The 13,442-nt window shown below is 48.1% G+C and overlaps 1 pseudogene; it reads left to right on the forward strand.

The window, feature by feature from the left end:
• The first annotated feature begins 700 nt into the window (after nucleotides 1-700).
• Nucleotides 701-824, forward strand: LOC144820597 (small nucleolar RNA SNORA17; annotated as a pseudogene).
• Nucleotides 825-13,442: the final 12,618 nt, after the last annotated feature.

Below are 13,442 nucleotides of genomic sequence, written 5' to 3' on the forward strand. Positions count from 1 at the left end.
AGCTAATCCTCTGGGACTGAATGAGTACTCTATTGATAGCTTTCTAGTTAGACATTTGGCATATTTGTGTGGGTCTGTTGCACAATGTCTCTGCATACTTTCTTCCTTCCTGGAGGCCCTGGACTTGATACTGTTGAATACGCTCTAGTCACTGACTTACAATGTTGCACTATGCTAAACCTCTACGAGAATAGAACTTCTCTGACGCACCCTTACCTATGCATTCTAAAACTTATTTAAAAATGGCTCTAACAAAATGCTACCTAAAAGCCTTTTTCTCTAGCAAAAAGTACCCCAGAGACTGAATCAAAGAAGATATTTCACAGGGTATGCAGGAAAGGGGAGAAGACATGGCCTCCAAGGTCAAGGTGTTGAGCACAAAAACCAGGACACTGAGTGGTAGCATAGAAGTGATAAAGAAGCACCAGGGTCCGCGTGGATAACCTATAAGAGGAAGCCCATAAAGTCATATCTGTGAACATTGTCCTCTCCAGCCCATTGGCAGTGCAAATAGTTGAAGAACTCCTTCCGAAGGGAGAACGTGATGATCAGAGCCTTCAAGAGGAAATGAAGCAGGATCTAGCAACTTTCAACACATGGGCAGCTCCTCCGCTTTTGGCAGAGGAACCTTGCCCCACTGCTTTTAAGCTGTGCAAAGTAAAGGTAACCTAAAATGATAACTGAGTTATCATTTTATGTTTCCTGCTGCTTTGCGGGTGGGGCTGCTGTGCTCTCGGAGCAGGGCAGGGCAGGGGAGGAGTGGGCAAACCACTCCTCCCCTGCCCTGCTCCGAGAGGGCAAGGTAGGAGTGGTTTGCCCACTCCTAAGTGCACATGACTGTTTTGCCAGCCCCTCTTGCGATGCCCAAAATAGTCATGCACACTTTCCCTTTTCTCCATGAAGATTCTATTACAGCCTGTGTGGAGAAAATGCCCAGGCCCCCATTCCCTGGCTGTGCATCGAACCAGGACGTTCACATCAATCACAACGCTGCATTGCAGCATTGAGTTTGGTCAGGTGAGCCTGACTGTGCTTTCTGTGCCTTGAGTCCGATGAGAGCAGGAGCAGAGGCGCAGGACCCAGGGCTGCAAGGTAAGTGTTTAATTGTTTTTTTCTAAATACTGCACACTGTTTTCGCTCATGCCCCCTGCCCGCCCATACCCACCCTGCCACCCGCGAGCCATGCCGGCCACCACTGCTTCAACATTTTTCTTTTCTCCACCCTGTTGGGTGACAACCACCTTGGTCCATTAAATGGGCCAGAGAACTGCCTGGATTTTGTAATGGTCAAGGGGTGTTTTCACCAAATTCCACAACTTCCATGAGAAGGAGTAGTTTCTCTCTGTTGCCTGAAAGTTATGAGAATTTATTTTTCAAATCCACTCTTGTCTTTTGCAGAGTATCTGAACCAGCACCCTACAGTGATGCCTGAATGCCATTATGAACTAATAGCAGGAGGATAGGTAGACGTTTCCTTTTGGTCCAGCTTTACACAGACAGTGAGCCACATTTCAAATGCAGTGACTCTGGGTGCCTCAATGAATTTATCACCCAGAATGAGGAGGAATCGAAGATGGGCACCTACCCCCAGGTTCTCAGGGAACTCTATTGGACAAAACCCAGTAACAATAAAGATATAATTTCAGTTTGCAACGAGGGAATGGGGCGCTTACTTGAAAGCCCATTGAATGAGGCTATGCTGGAATCCATGAAGCTTTGTGTAGAGTTTTAGGATTATATAGTCTTGCAGTATGAATGGATTCTGGATTACCTGCTGTGCATAATTTCACTATCTAGGTGTTGCGTCCGTGTTGTAACTGGGGTCACCAGCTCCCCGAGGGTAGGATGCCACGAGCGGGTAGGCATCCGAAAGCTCATGTGTAAAGCGACCATACAGCACACGCAACCACTGAGACAGAAAACTGGGCACGCAATGAGTGACGCCACTCCAGTGAGTATGTATAAAAATGAAATAACTTTTATATATTGAGCAGAGTCAGGGTAATCAAGAATTCACAGTATTATTACCTTATTAGCTTTCCTTTCAAATACATGTATTTCAACACTTGGCAATAAATACTAGGTGAATAAATATTAAATATAAGTTAAATACTGAATATTAGATAATATCAAATGTAGATAACCACAGGCCTGACCGTAGCCTTGGTTCTTGTCAGCACCTGTAAGGAATACATCACAAATGGCAACTAAATGACATTACATCATATTAGATCTGTAGGCATTTTACCCACTTCTCACCAAGCAAGGGTGAGCGTTTCACAGCAGTGAACCTGTAAATAAATAACTGTAGGCTTCCCATCAATGCGGCACTAAAGGGGAGAAAAACATTTCATTAAGAATAAACATTCCCTTGTGCAGGATTAGACATCTTAAGAATCACTCCCAGCAGGAATGAGCATTAAACAGTCCCATAATAGAAGCAGAACTTCTCATTAGTTATGCATCAACATTTCATCCAGGAAGTAACTACTTCTCTGAGCAGAAGTAAACATTTAATAACAGGTAAACCATTTCCTTAATCAGGAATAAATAGGTCATTAGAACCCAGACCCCATTAGCAATTTTGCGCAGCCGGCTCCTCGAATCGGCAGGGCCTGTAATAAGGCTTTCCTAGCTCCTGCAGCTTAAAAATAACAGTCCCTTATGTAGGACTAAACATTTCAATTACCCAGAATAACATTCTCCTCAAGCAGGGAGCAACCTTCCATTAAATATATCTGAACCCTGTGCCCAAGAACCAGTAAGACAATGGCACATGAGCAGGAATGCTCAGGTTGGAACAAAACCTTTCATTAGACAGGCACAATTAACCAATTCCTTGCTCGGCAGTTCTTGACGCAGGAATAAAACATTTCAGTATCTAAGAGTATCCCTGTTGGTAGGTAGAAGTTAGAACACTGGGGCAGGAGTATAAAACATCCCATTAGAGATTAGGTAACATCTCATCAGGCGAAGCCAACATTTCATTAGGCAGAAATGAACTTATCACTGTATTGGAGTAAACATTTCATTAAGAGTCAGGAGGAAACAGAGATAAGCCCTCCCCTCTCCACGCTTAGCACTTGCTTACAACAGTGTTATTCTTGAGACCTGCTTAGGGGCAGGCTTGAACACAGACCCCACAACACTGGGTTAACTCCATTAAGTTCTGGCCCCAAATGCAGCTCTGGCCCAGTTCAGGATGTCTTAACTAGATGATTAGGGCCAACGGGGCCCTAGCAACAGTCACCCCAAGGTGGGGCGGGCTCAGTCCCTCCGCCCACCCGAGGTATTACCTCTTTCTTCGGCCTTTCCAAGGCCCTTGCGTAAGCTCAGGGGGCTGGGGGAGGGCTCCGGCTCCTCTTGGAGCCCTCTAGAGAGATCCGGCGACTGCAGGGATTAACCGGGGCTCTTCGGCCCCACTGGGGCCCTTGCGGAGGTTTCAGCCTGCCAGTTGAAGGAGGAGGGGCTCACGCTGACTCCGGAGCGCCCTCGTCGGTTGCAGGCCCTTCCTGGCCTGCTCTGGCAGGTGGGGGCTCCCGGCTTCTTCGGAGCCCCGGCGCAGGTTTCTTCTCGGGTCCCGAGCCCCCGTGACCCAGCAGCGCATGGGGGACCAATGAGGCGAGAGGACGCTCCCGCAGCCGCCTATGGCAGCGCGGCCTGCGGGGGCGCGACGTCGGTAGCCTATCAGAGCGCGGTGGGGCGGAATCTCTTCCGACGCCCCGTCACGTGATGCCGGGGGGTTGGCCTCTTCGGGCCTAGCGCGGCCCTCTTTGTGCTCCGGTGGCCCTCTCCTGACACCGGGGGCCGCCTCAACAGAATAGAAAACGGGGGCAGGAAAAGCACAGATGATCGCGGCGATGATCTGAGACGCAGCGTCTCCTCTCCCAGCAGCGCTGGGGCAGCGGCGGTAAGTCCTGCACACAGCGTTTCTCCTCAGCGCTCTACACTTCCACAGCGCTCGCACTAGCTGAGGTGTTCTGGGGCATAACAGCGCTCTTCCCCACAGTGCTCTCCTCAGCCTCAGCGCTCACACTAGCGGCAATGATCTCGGGCACAGGGCGCTTTCTGACACAGCGCCAGGCAGCAAATTCAGGTCCTGGGCACACAGCGCCTCGCTGATGAAGCGCTTGAAGTTATTGACAGATGCTGGATGTACAGCACTTCACAGTACCTCAAGGGTCCCCAGGCAGCAGCGGAGCTCTCAGGTTCACAACGCTTCGCAGTCACAGCGCTAGTAGTGGGTTTCTGGTGCCAGTTGTAGGGGAAGGGAATATGGCAGTCCTGTAGATAGCGCTTCTCTGGTACAGCGCTTTGCAGGGGCCCTTCCCATAGATAAGACAGTTCAGACAGCACCGGCAGGACAGGTAGCCCAGGATGCTGGCGCTTGGGAATAGGGGCGCTTAGTCAGCAGACAGTTCATTTAAGTTGGAATCAGATCAGCAGGTTCCACAGGAAAGATCACACAACAGTGGCAATCCAGCAAAAGGGATCCCAGGTGGCGTCAGGGAGCGCGGGGAGCGACACAGCGCCAATACCTGGTTGATTTCTCAATTGTCCTGTGGTGATTTAGTTTCTTCTCGGCGCTTTATGTTTCTTGCGCCCTTGTAAATAGCAGTCTCTGGGTTCCTTGAAGGGGGGGGGGGGTTGGAATTGATGGTTGACATCAAATCTCCTCAGCCAGTTCCCTTCAAGTGGTCCCGGGGTTCCCCTCCCGCCGGGCCAGCTTCAGGGGGCAAGTTCAGGATCCCTCAACACTTGGTAGGCATCACCTAGGCCCTGTCATTACCAGTGTCATAGGTCCCTGTCTAGGCCCCACTGCCTAAAACTACTGCGTAGGTTCTCCCCCAGGTCTGTGCTCCCTCAGTCTGACAGGAAAGTTTCCCTCCCTTTCCTTATATAGTGCCAGTTGACAGTTGGCAGTGGCAGTTGGTGCCACCTCACCTGTCCCAGAAGGTTCCAGGAGGTTCTAAGAGGTTCCACCATTCTGGCTATGGGCAGGCTGGTATTTGATACATTGTTTGAGGGTTCTAGCCAGCTCCTGACTACTAAAATGCGTCCACAAAGACGGCGCTGCAGTAGCAGGGGTCAGCGGCAGCCATGTTAGGGGAAGAGGACACCTGCACCTTAACATTAGTTTAACATTACACAGGGCATCTCCACTACACAAGGCCTATTCTCTTTTATTACAATGGGGGACAACCTAAATTAAGGGAATAAAAAGTGAAAAATTTCTGGGGAAAGGGCAAAGTCCTACAGTCCGGAACTGTCCCTGTTTTTTTTATTTACATTTTTCTCTTGGGTGTCAACCAGAGGATGGGTATTACCAGCCCTGATGTCCAACGTAAACCTAAAATGACCAAGTACCCTGTCCTCATCTTTAGTTCCTTATCTACGCCATTGTGTTCTTAAGTAGTGTTGAGAGCAATGTATCGATTGTTGTCAAGAAAAACAGTTGAAGACTGCACAGAGATGAGAAGAGGAGTGGAGATGTCAATGACAAATCATGTAGATGTTGAGAAGAGTGCAGGAAAAAATTAAAGCACTGTTTAGGTCGAGCCTAGAGCCAGCGCACATGTGCTGCTCTGCGAGACATATTGTAAAGGAGTACGGAATAGAAGCCCCGCCCACACTCCGTCCATATCTGCCATTGGCTTGTGTCACTGTCAGTCCAAAATGCTGGCTTCTGATTCATTAAAAGGCTTGTTAGTCCCTCCTTAGTACAGCCTCCTTCATTTGTCATCTCCCATGGCGACTGGCCCCTTTACTTCGGTTGTTACACGTACCTGTTATTTAAAGTGTGAGCACTATTTTCTTTAATGAGGTTCTCCTATCGCAGGCACAACATGCTTTGGTGCCTTCTCTACTCCCCCCCCTTCCTCCCTCCCGTTGTCCGTGTCTTCTCTCCCTCCCAGCCCTCTCTCCCGTTGTCCGTGCCGTCTCCCCCACCCTCCCGTTGTCCGTGCCTTTTCCCTCCCGTTGTCTGTGCCTTCTCCCCCCTGCCCTCCCGTTGTCTGTGCCTTCTACCCCCCTGTAATCCATGCAGTCTCCCCGTCCCGTTGTCCGTGCCTTCTTGCCCCAGCTCTCCCTCCCACCCGTTGTCTGTGATGCCTACCATTTGCAATACAATAGGTCTCGCTTAAATGCGAGGCCCATTTGTAAGAAAGTGGTTCTATATATACTGGACCCAAGTAAGGTACAGTGTGTATAGAGTCCCCAATCTCCAGAAGTATAACAGAGGTTAAAGTCAGATCTGACCTTACTCTCTAAAGTGGTAGCTTGGTCGAGCAGTAAGGCAGCATCAGAGGACAGTGTACAGCGTTTGTTGTACACACTCAGTCAGCAAAAGGTTTCACACACAAGAACTGAACTCTAGGACAATATCAAAACATATAGTTGTTTTATTTTAGAGCCAACAGGTATCAAAATATACTTTTCTCAATATGAGTGACTTTGGTAATTACTTTGCAGGGAGGCAATAGACTTGGTAAGTACAATAGTTACTGGGGTTGCAATAGGCAACACAATTCTAAACACAATTTAACATTGAGCTTAATGAGTTTTTCTATAAAAATGCAATTGATTACTTTCAGGATTACTTTGCTAACCACAGGACTGGATCCTGGATTCAGTCCCGGTACCTAAGCTGTAAACAGTTAAGTAAAAGGGTTTTGGTTACAGTTGTAATTTTTAAAGGGTATAAATGTATTGACACAAACTTTTCAGGGAAAAACTAGCTTTGTTATCCTATGGAAGGAATTTCATGTCACAGGTAAAGTAGGTTCTCGTTACTTTTGTAATCCAGTACTGGGCTCCTAGGTCCAGCACTGGGACCTCTACCTAAGACAGGTAAGTATTTACGTTACAGTAGTTGGTACGATTTTTGAGGAATATTTGTAATTTGCAAAAATCGACAGAAGACATTTCAGAGAAAATCAGTCAATGGTTTCCTACGGGAGAAAATGCAGGTAACTGGTAAGTACAGTTAAGATTTCCTATTTTTTTATTTTAGTAGTTTTATATAGCGCTAGCTAGACCATAGGGTGTCAGAGCGCTTCACAGCATATACAATACTGACCAGACATGAGATACAGGAGATTGGGGGAACATAAAGGTTAAGGGGGCGAGGGACTGGCATTTGGTCAAAAGTTCATCCATCCATAGTCTGTAATAGAAAAGTTTATACATAGAAGGGTTTCTTGAGCTGTGTCAGATGATATGAACTGATAGTCTGATAGACAATAAGTTTAAACACCCAATGATTTCTCGAACTGCATCAGAAGGAAGGATCTGATAGTAATCGTAGGTAATCGGTAATCAGAAAGATTATACACAAATGGATTTCTTGAGCTGCGACCATGTTGTCAGTCTCGGGTATTAGTAAAGATGGAGTGTCGGTTGGGTGTGTAACCAGGGTCTGTCAGTTCCCTCGAGGAAGAGGGCTTTGAGTAGGCTCTTGAATTTTGGAAACGAGGGGATTGTTCTGATGTGGGGTGGGATGGAGTTCCACATTTTAGGTGAGTTTCCAGCAAACGATTTGGCAGTGGTTCTATGTTTGCGAGTTTTTGGCGGGATGAGCAGTAGAGAGCTGGAGCTCCTGAGGTTTCTGGACTGGCCTGCCCTTTTGAGCTTGGCGGCCAGATATTCTGGTTTACCTGTATGCAGGGCTTTGTGCGTGAGGCAGGCTGTTCTAAAGCTGGCTCGTAACTCCACTGGGAGCCATCTGAGATCTCTGAGGGCTGGGGAGATGTGCTCGAACTTCTTAGTTCAGGTGACCATTCTTGCTGCTGCATTGAGTGTAGTCTTCAATGTGGCAAGGTGGGTTTTTGCTGTCCCCATCAAGGTAGTGATCCCGTAGTCTAATCTGGAGAGGATCAATGCTTGGGTGGCTTGTTGGAGGTCCTTAGGTGGGAGGAAGGGTTTTATTTTGTATAGTAATTTTAGGTTGAGAAAGGCACTTTTTGCGGATCTTGCGATGTGTTTCTTCATGTCCAGTTTTGGGTCTAGGGTGAGCCCTAGAGATTTCACCGAGTCTACCAAGGAGAGGTTACCATTGAGGGCATCGATGGCTTTGAGCCATTCTTCGATATGTGGGTTATCATCTTTGTTCGAGATGAGTAATATTTCTGTTTTTTCTTGATTCAGTTTCAGGTGATTGGTTGTGAGCCAGTGTTGGACCTCTTTGAGCGTGTTGTTTAGTCTCTGGATGTCATCAATTGAGGTGGTTTCCAGATATAGCTGCTTGTCATCAGCATATAGATGAAAGGGGATGTTGGATTTTTTGAGTAGAGAAGTGAGGGGTTCAATGTATATGTTGAAGAGCTGGGGGAGAGTACAGATCCTTGTGGAACACCTCTGATGACAGGGTGAAGGTCGGATTCAAAGTTTTTGATTTTTATTCTTTGTGAACGGTTGCGAAGAAAGGAAGAGAACCAGTGAAGGACTGTCTCTTGCAGACCATCCCTTTCTTGAAGAACTCTTAAGAGCAGGTTGTGATTTACTGTATCGAATGCAGTCGATAAGTCTAGGAGGATAAGAAGGCAGCATTGATCTAAGTCGAGTGACATGAGTAGGTCGTCTATGACATTAAGAATTGCTGATTCCGTGCTGCATCCCTTTCTGAAGCCCGATTGGTGGGGATCTAGTAATTTGATGTTTTCTAGGTGTTAGGTTAGCTGTGGGAGTACACATCTTTCCATGATTTTGGACAAAAAAGGAAGGTTCGAGACAGGTCTGAAATTGTTGAGATCTTTATTGTCTAGCCCTGGTTTCTTTAATAGTGGTGTGACTTGCCCTACCTTGAGGCAGTCTGGTACGATTCCGGAGCTCAATGAGCTGTTGATGATCTTGCACCATATTGGTGCTAGGACTAGCTTCAAGTCTTTGGTCAGGTGAGGTGGTAGCTGGTCCAGGGCGTGAGTTGAGGGCTTGGCGTTGGCGATTAGATTGATTATCTCTGCTTCCTGGATGGGAATGAATGATGACCACTGTTTTGGACAATTCACGGAAGCATTAACCAGGGTTTTGGACATTTTTATCTCGCTGAAGGAGATGGGATTTAAGCCAAGTGCGAGGTCGATCTTGGCGATTTTATTGTTAAAAAAGGTTGCTAAGCTGTCGCATCGAGCTTTGGATGCCTGGGTTGAAGGAGGTGTAGGTTTGGAGGTTTGATTTCTTATGATATTGAAAAGTTCTTTGGGTCGGTTTTTTGCATTATCTAATGCCGAGCAGAAGAAAGCTGACTTTTTTTATCTTAATGTGCTTTTTGTATAGCCTGTGTGTTGCTTGGAGTTGTTCGCAGTGGAGGGCTGAGGGGTTATTCCTCCAGGTTCTTTCTGCGGCTCTGAGTAGTCTTCTGTCGTCGTTGATGTCAGTGGTGAACCATGTTCTGGATGGGATGTTCCTAGATTTCTTTAGTTTCAAGGGAGCAATTTGATCCAGGTTAAGAGTCATATTGTCATTGTAAAGAGAGGTGAGATCGTTGGTTGAGATGTGATCAGTAGAAAAGGGTAGCAGCAAGCCGATTCTTTCTTCTAGGTCCGCTCGTGGTATTTGGGCTGTGTTCCTGACCCATTTTGGGGGGTCTAGCTTGGGAATTGGATTGGTCAAGATCGACTGGTTGATGTGAAAGAGGACTAGGTGATGGTCAGACCAGTCAACAGGGAGGATGTGGTTGATGGAGATAGTCTTGCTTTCGGCTATAATAGCGTTAAGAATAGCTCCTCTGCGATGAGTTTCTTCTGAGCAGTGTTGGATCAGATTGTTAGCTAGAAGTAGGTTATTTAAGGTTTGAATGAGCGGATTCTTTGTTTCATTCCACCTTAGATTGAGGTCACCTAGAATTAGGTTGTTGGAGTTGCCTATTGTGCAATGGGCAATTAAGTCGGAGAGGTGAACCCCGAATTCTGAAGAGTTGCCTGGGGGGTGGTAGAGAAGATGGCATAGTGTGGGTCTGGTATCCTGAGTTTTGATGTTGACATAGAGGCATTCAAAGGAGCTGTAAACACAAGAGGAAATTTCTGTGTGGGAGATGTTGTTCTTGTGTATGATTGCTATGCCCCCGCCTCTATTCCCTTGCCTGTCTTTGTTGATCATCGTGAATCCAGAAGGTACTAACTATCCATGTTGGGGTAGGAGAGGTTGTTGAGCCAGGTTTCTGTTATGAATGCTATGTCTATGTCATAATTCAGAAGTATGCTTAGAGGCTGATCTGCAGTTTAAGAGCAAGTAGTAGATGGGGGGTTGTTCTATGAATTCGTTCAGTTGAACTTTTGGGAGGAGGGCAAGGTGGGAAGGGGGTCCGGGGGCTCTCGAAGGGGGATGTTTGCTTCTGAATCCTGTGATTACCTGGATCGTGGATTTAGGGGAGGAATTCAATGGGGGGTCATAGGGTGGAGCTGTGTGTAAAATTCCCTGCGGGGAAAGTGAGGCGGTTGTTCTCCTAGGTCGTTCCAAGGAGCAACTCTTCCCTTTATTGGGGGACCCGGGTTTAGGTCTGGGGGGAACGTGAGGTTCGGTGGAGGGTATTACGTTAGTAAGACTAGTTAGCTCTAAAGGTGGCTGGGAGGACTTTCGGGTCAAGGAAAGGATGGATAGAGTTTCATTCAAGCCTCAAATCAGGATTTCCAACTGTGTTTCTAGTAGGGAGAGGCGTTGCGTCGTGTTGTCTATGGAGGGAGGATGGGTGTCTGTAACAAGATTGGTCTTGGTTGATGGAGGAGGGACCATGGGGTGTGGAAGGGTGTCAGGGGTCACATAGTCCTTAATGGAGGGGGATGAGTCCCTGACTTGCTGGTAGTTTGAGGAGGGACGAGGGACCTGATCGTGATGATTCTTGTGGAGGGAGCTGTCTTGATAGTTTTCAGTGGGGTTCAAGGGTGTAGGGAGTGATGCCTCAAGGCAGGAGGCGAGTCCCGAGTGATGAGGAGATGGAGGGCAGTGAGTGGGCTCGGTTGGAAGGTGGTGTTCCCACCAGGGAGTTAAGAGAGGAGGGGCGGAAGGTCATGGATGGTCGGGTTGTCTGATAGTCTGGAATGGTGCCTCAGGGCAGGTGACGGATCCCAAGTGGGGGCAGAGGGCTGCGATAGGGCTGTGCTGGAGGGTGATGTTCCATCCTGGGAGTAAAGAGAGGGGGTGAGGAGGGGCCTGAGTGAACGTGTTGGCTGGTTGTCGGGGTAAGTGGTGAAGGGAGGTATAGAGTTATGATGGGGGCCTCGGGGAGACGACTGTCTGATAGTTGGGGAGTGGATGAGGAAAGAAGGGATGGAGTTGATGTGGAGGCCTCGGGTTGATGGCGGGGGGGATATTGGGGCAGATGAGAGATGGGTCTGACGAGTCTCCTGTCGTGGGAGTCTCTCCGAGTGGTAGGCTGGGGGTACATCCTAAACCTAGAGTGGACAAGGGGCCTTTTTTTGTGCGGGGAAGAGAGAGTCGAAGCTCTCGAGGTGCGCATTTTTGGCCTTTATTAGGACTGTGCCGTTCGTGAAGATGGTTATGGAGATATAGCCGCACTTTAACTGGAAATTCGGGAGGGAGGTCGTTAATTTGCGGCTGAGGGGGGTGGTGGTGGTTTTGGAGATGTTGAGATGTGTGTTGAGTGGAGTGCCAGAAGTCGGGTCTGTCCGTGTGAAAGATGAGGTTCATTTTGATCTGCCCTCTGGAGAGGCAGTGATAGGTGTCTGCGAATAGAGTCTCGGGATGTTGTCTGAGGAGTCTATGTTTGAAGAGTTTCTTCGCTTTGCTCGAGAGTTTAGGGGGGAAAGCGATTGCGAAGGAGTTCGGCCCATGGGGAATCAGGGAGTTTGGGGTGGCAGCAGGATGTGAATTCGGTGGCATTTTTCTGTATAGCGAGGGGGTCGGGTTTACTCCAGAGGGTGATGTGGCGGGATGTTGTTAGAGCGTGGAGAGTGAATTCTGGGCAGGCGGTGGGGGTGTGAGGAGGGGGGTAGTGGAATTGTCTCTCGTGGAGGGATCTCTGCCTTGGGGGAGGGGGGAGTAGTAAGGTAGGGGGCGAGTTGAAAGGGGCTCCTCTGGACCTGGGATTGGGCGGTGGATTAGTTGCAGAAGATTTGTGTTCTGTGTGGTATTATTGGCGGATTAATCGACTTGTGGCATTGGGGATTGTGCTGGTGCTTGACTGGTTTCACTATCTCTTTTGGCGGGCAATTTTGGGGACAGGTGTCTTGAGCTCAATACATCAAGACCTTTTCTCTGCCGTAGTTCAAAAGATTTGGTCTCTTTTGATAATCTTTGTTGACTAGTTTTTTTTGGGTTTTTTTTTTCCCCTTTTTCTTTTTTTCTTTTCCCTCTTTTATTGTTGTCTTAGCTGCTAGAGATCAAATCAGCCTCAGTTGTTGGTCAAGACTCCATTTGTTGACTATTTTTTTGCTGGCTATGATGGGGAAAGAAAAAAAAAAACGGCAGTTCAGTTTCAATTGTTGCTCATGACTCTGAACATTGCTAGATGTTGATTGCTTTGTCAAGATTTGGTTTCTTGCTAGGTGATTGTTTATTTGTGCCCTTTTTGATTTATTTCCTGCTGAGATTGGCTATTAAGCGTTAAGGGGCTGAGTTGGTATTGGCTTGCATTCGATGTCTAATCTGGCGGCCATTTTGAGGACAGGCGTCTAATATTGACTTTTTCTGGCTCGTTATTCAACCTAGTTTAAGCGGGTCTGTGATGAAGGTGTACCGGGCCCGTATCCCTCAGGCTGCTGAGCGGTGGCAGCTAGTTACTGAGAACAAAAGCCGCTCGGATCTGTGACGCTAGCCTCTGCCTTTTTCATGATGGGGATTAGGCGGCCATTGTAAGGGCAGGCACTGGGGACTCCCACCTCGGTCCCGGAGCTCATATGCCGTCGCGGGGCGTCTCGAGGCTTTCCAGCTGCTACGGAGCGTCCCGAGGGTTTCCAGCTGCCACAGAGCGTCCGGGTTCCTTGCTCTCGATCCTCAGGGTTGTCGTTACTCCTGTCTGGACGATGATTCCTTCCCGGGCTCACCAGGGTGCACTTCCTCTCCAGAGTGCGCTCCCGGTACTGCTCCCATATCCTCGCTAGACGAATCTTCTCCGCTTTTCCGCCTGGATCTTCGTGATGTGCAGGTAAGGAAACTTGCTGCCGTCAGGGTGGGGCTGCTGTGAACGATCCATTAGGGATTTGAACTTTCGTGATCTCGGCTCGGAGTTCGTCCCAGCAGCTCCTTCCCTGCGGCCATCTTGTCGGTTCCATACTGAACTAGAAAGTGCAGCACTGGCTTCTCTCCTGATCCCAGGTGAGTATTTGGGAAATCGTTATTTGGCTGATTTTAGAAGAATATTTGAAAGTTTCAAAAATCGACACTTAGAAGAAATTTCAGAGAAAAACAGTCAATGTTAGCCTATGGAAGGAAAGTGAGTTATCGGCTTTCAGGTGAGTACTCGACTGGTGAGGTTAAGGTTCTGGGCA

Source organism: Lissotriton helveticus, chromosome 2_1 (assembly GCF_964261635.1).
Source record: "Lissotriton helveticus chromosome 2_1, aLisHel1.1, whole genome shotgun sequence".
Classification (NCBI taxonomy): domain Eukaryota; kingdom Metazoa; phylum Chordata; class Amphibia; order Caudata; family Salamandridae; genus Lissotriton; species Lissotriton helveticus.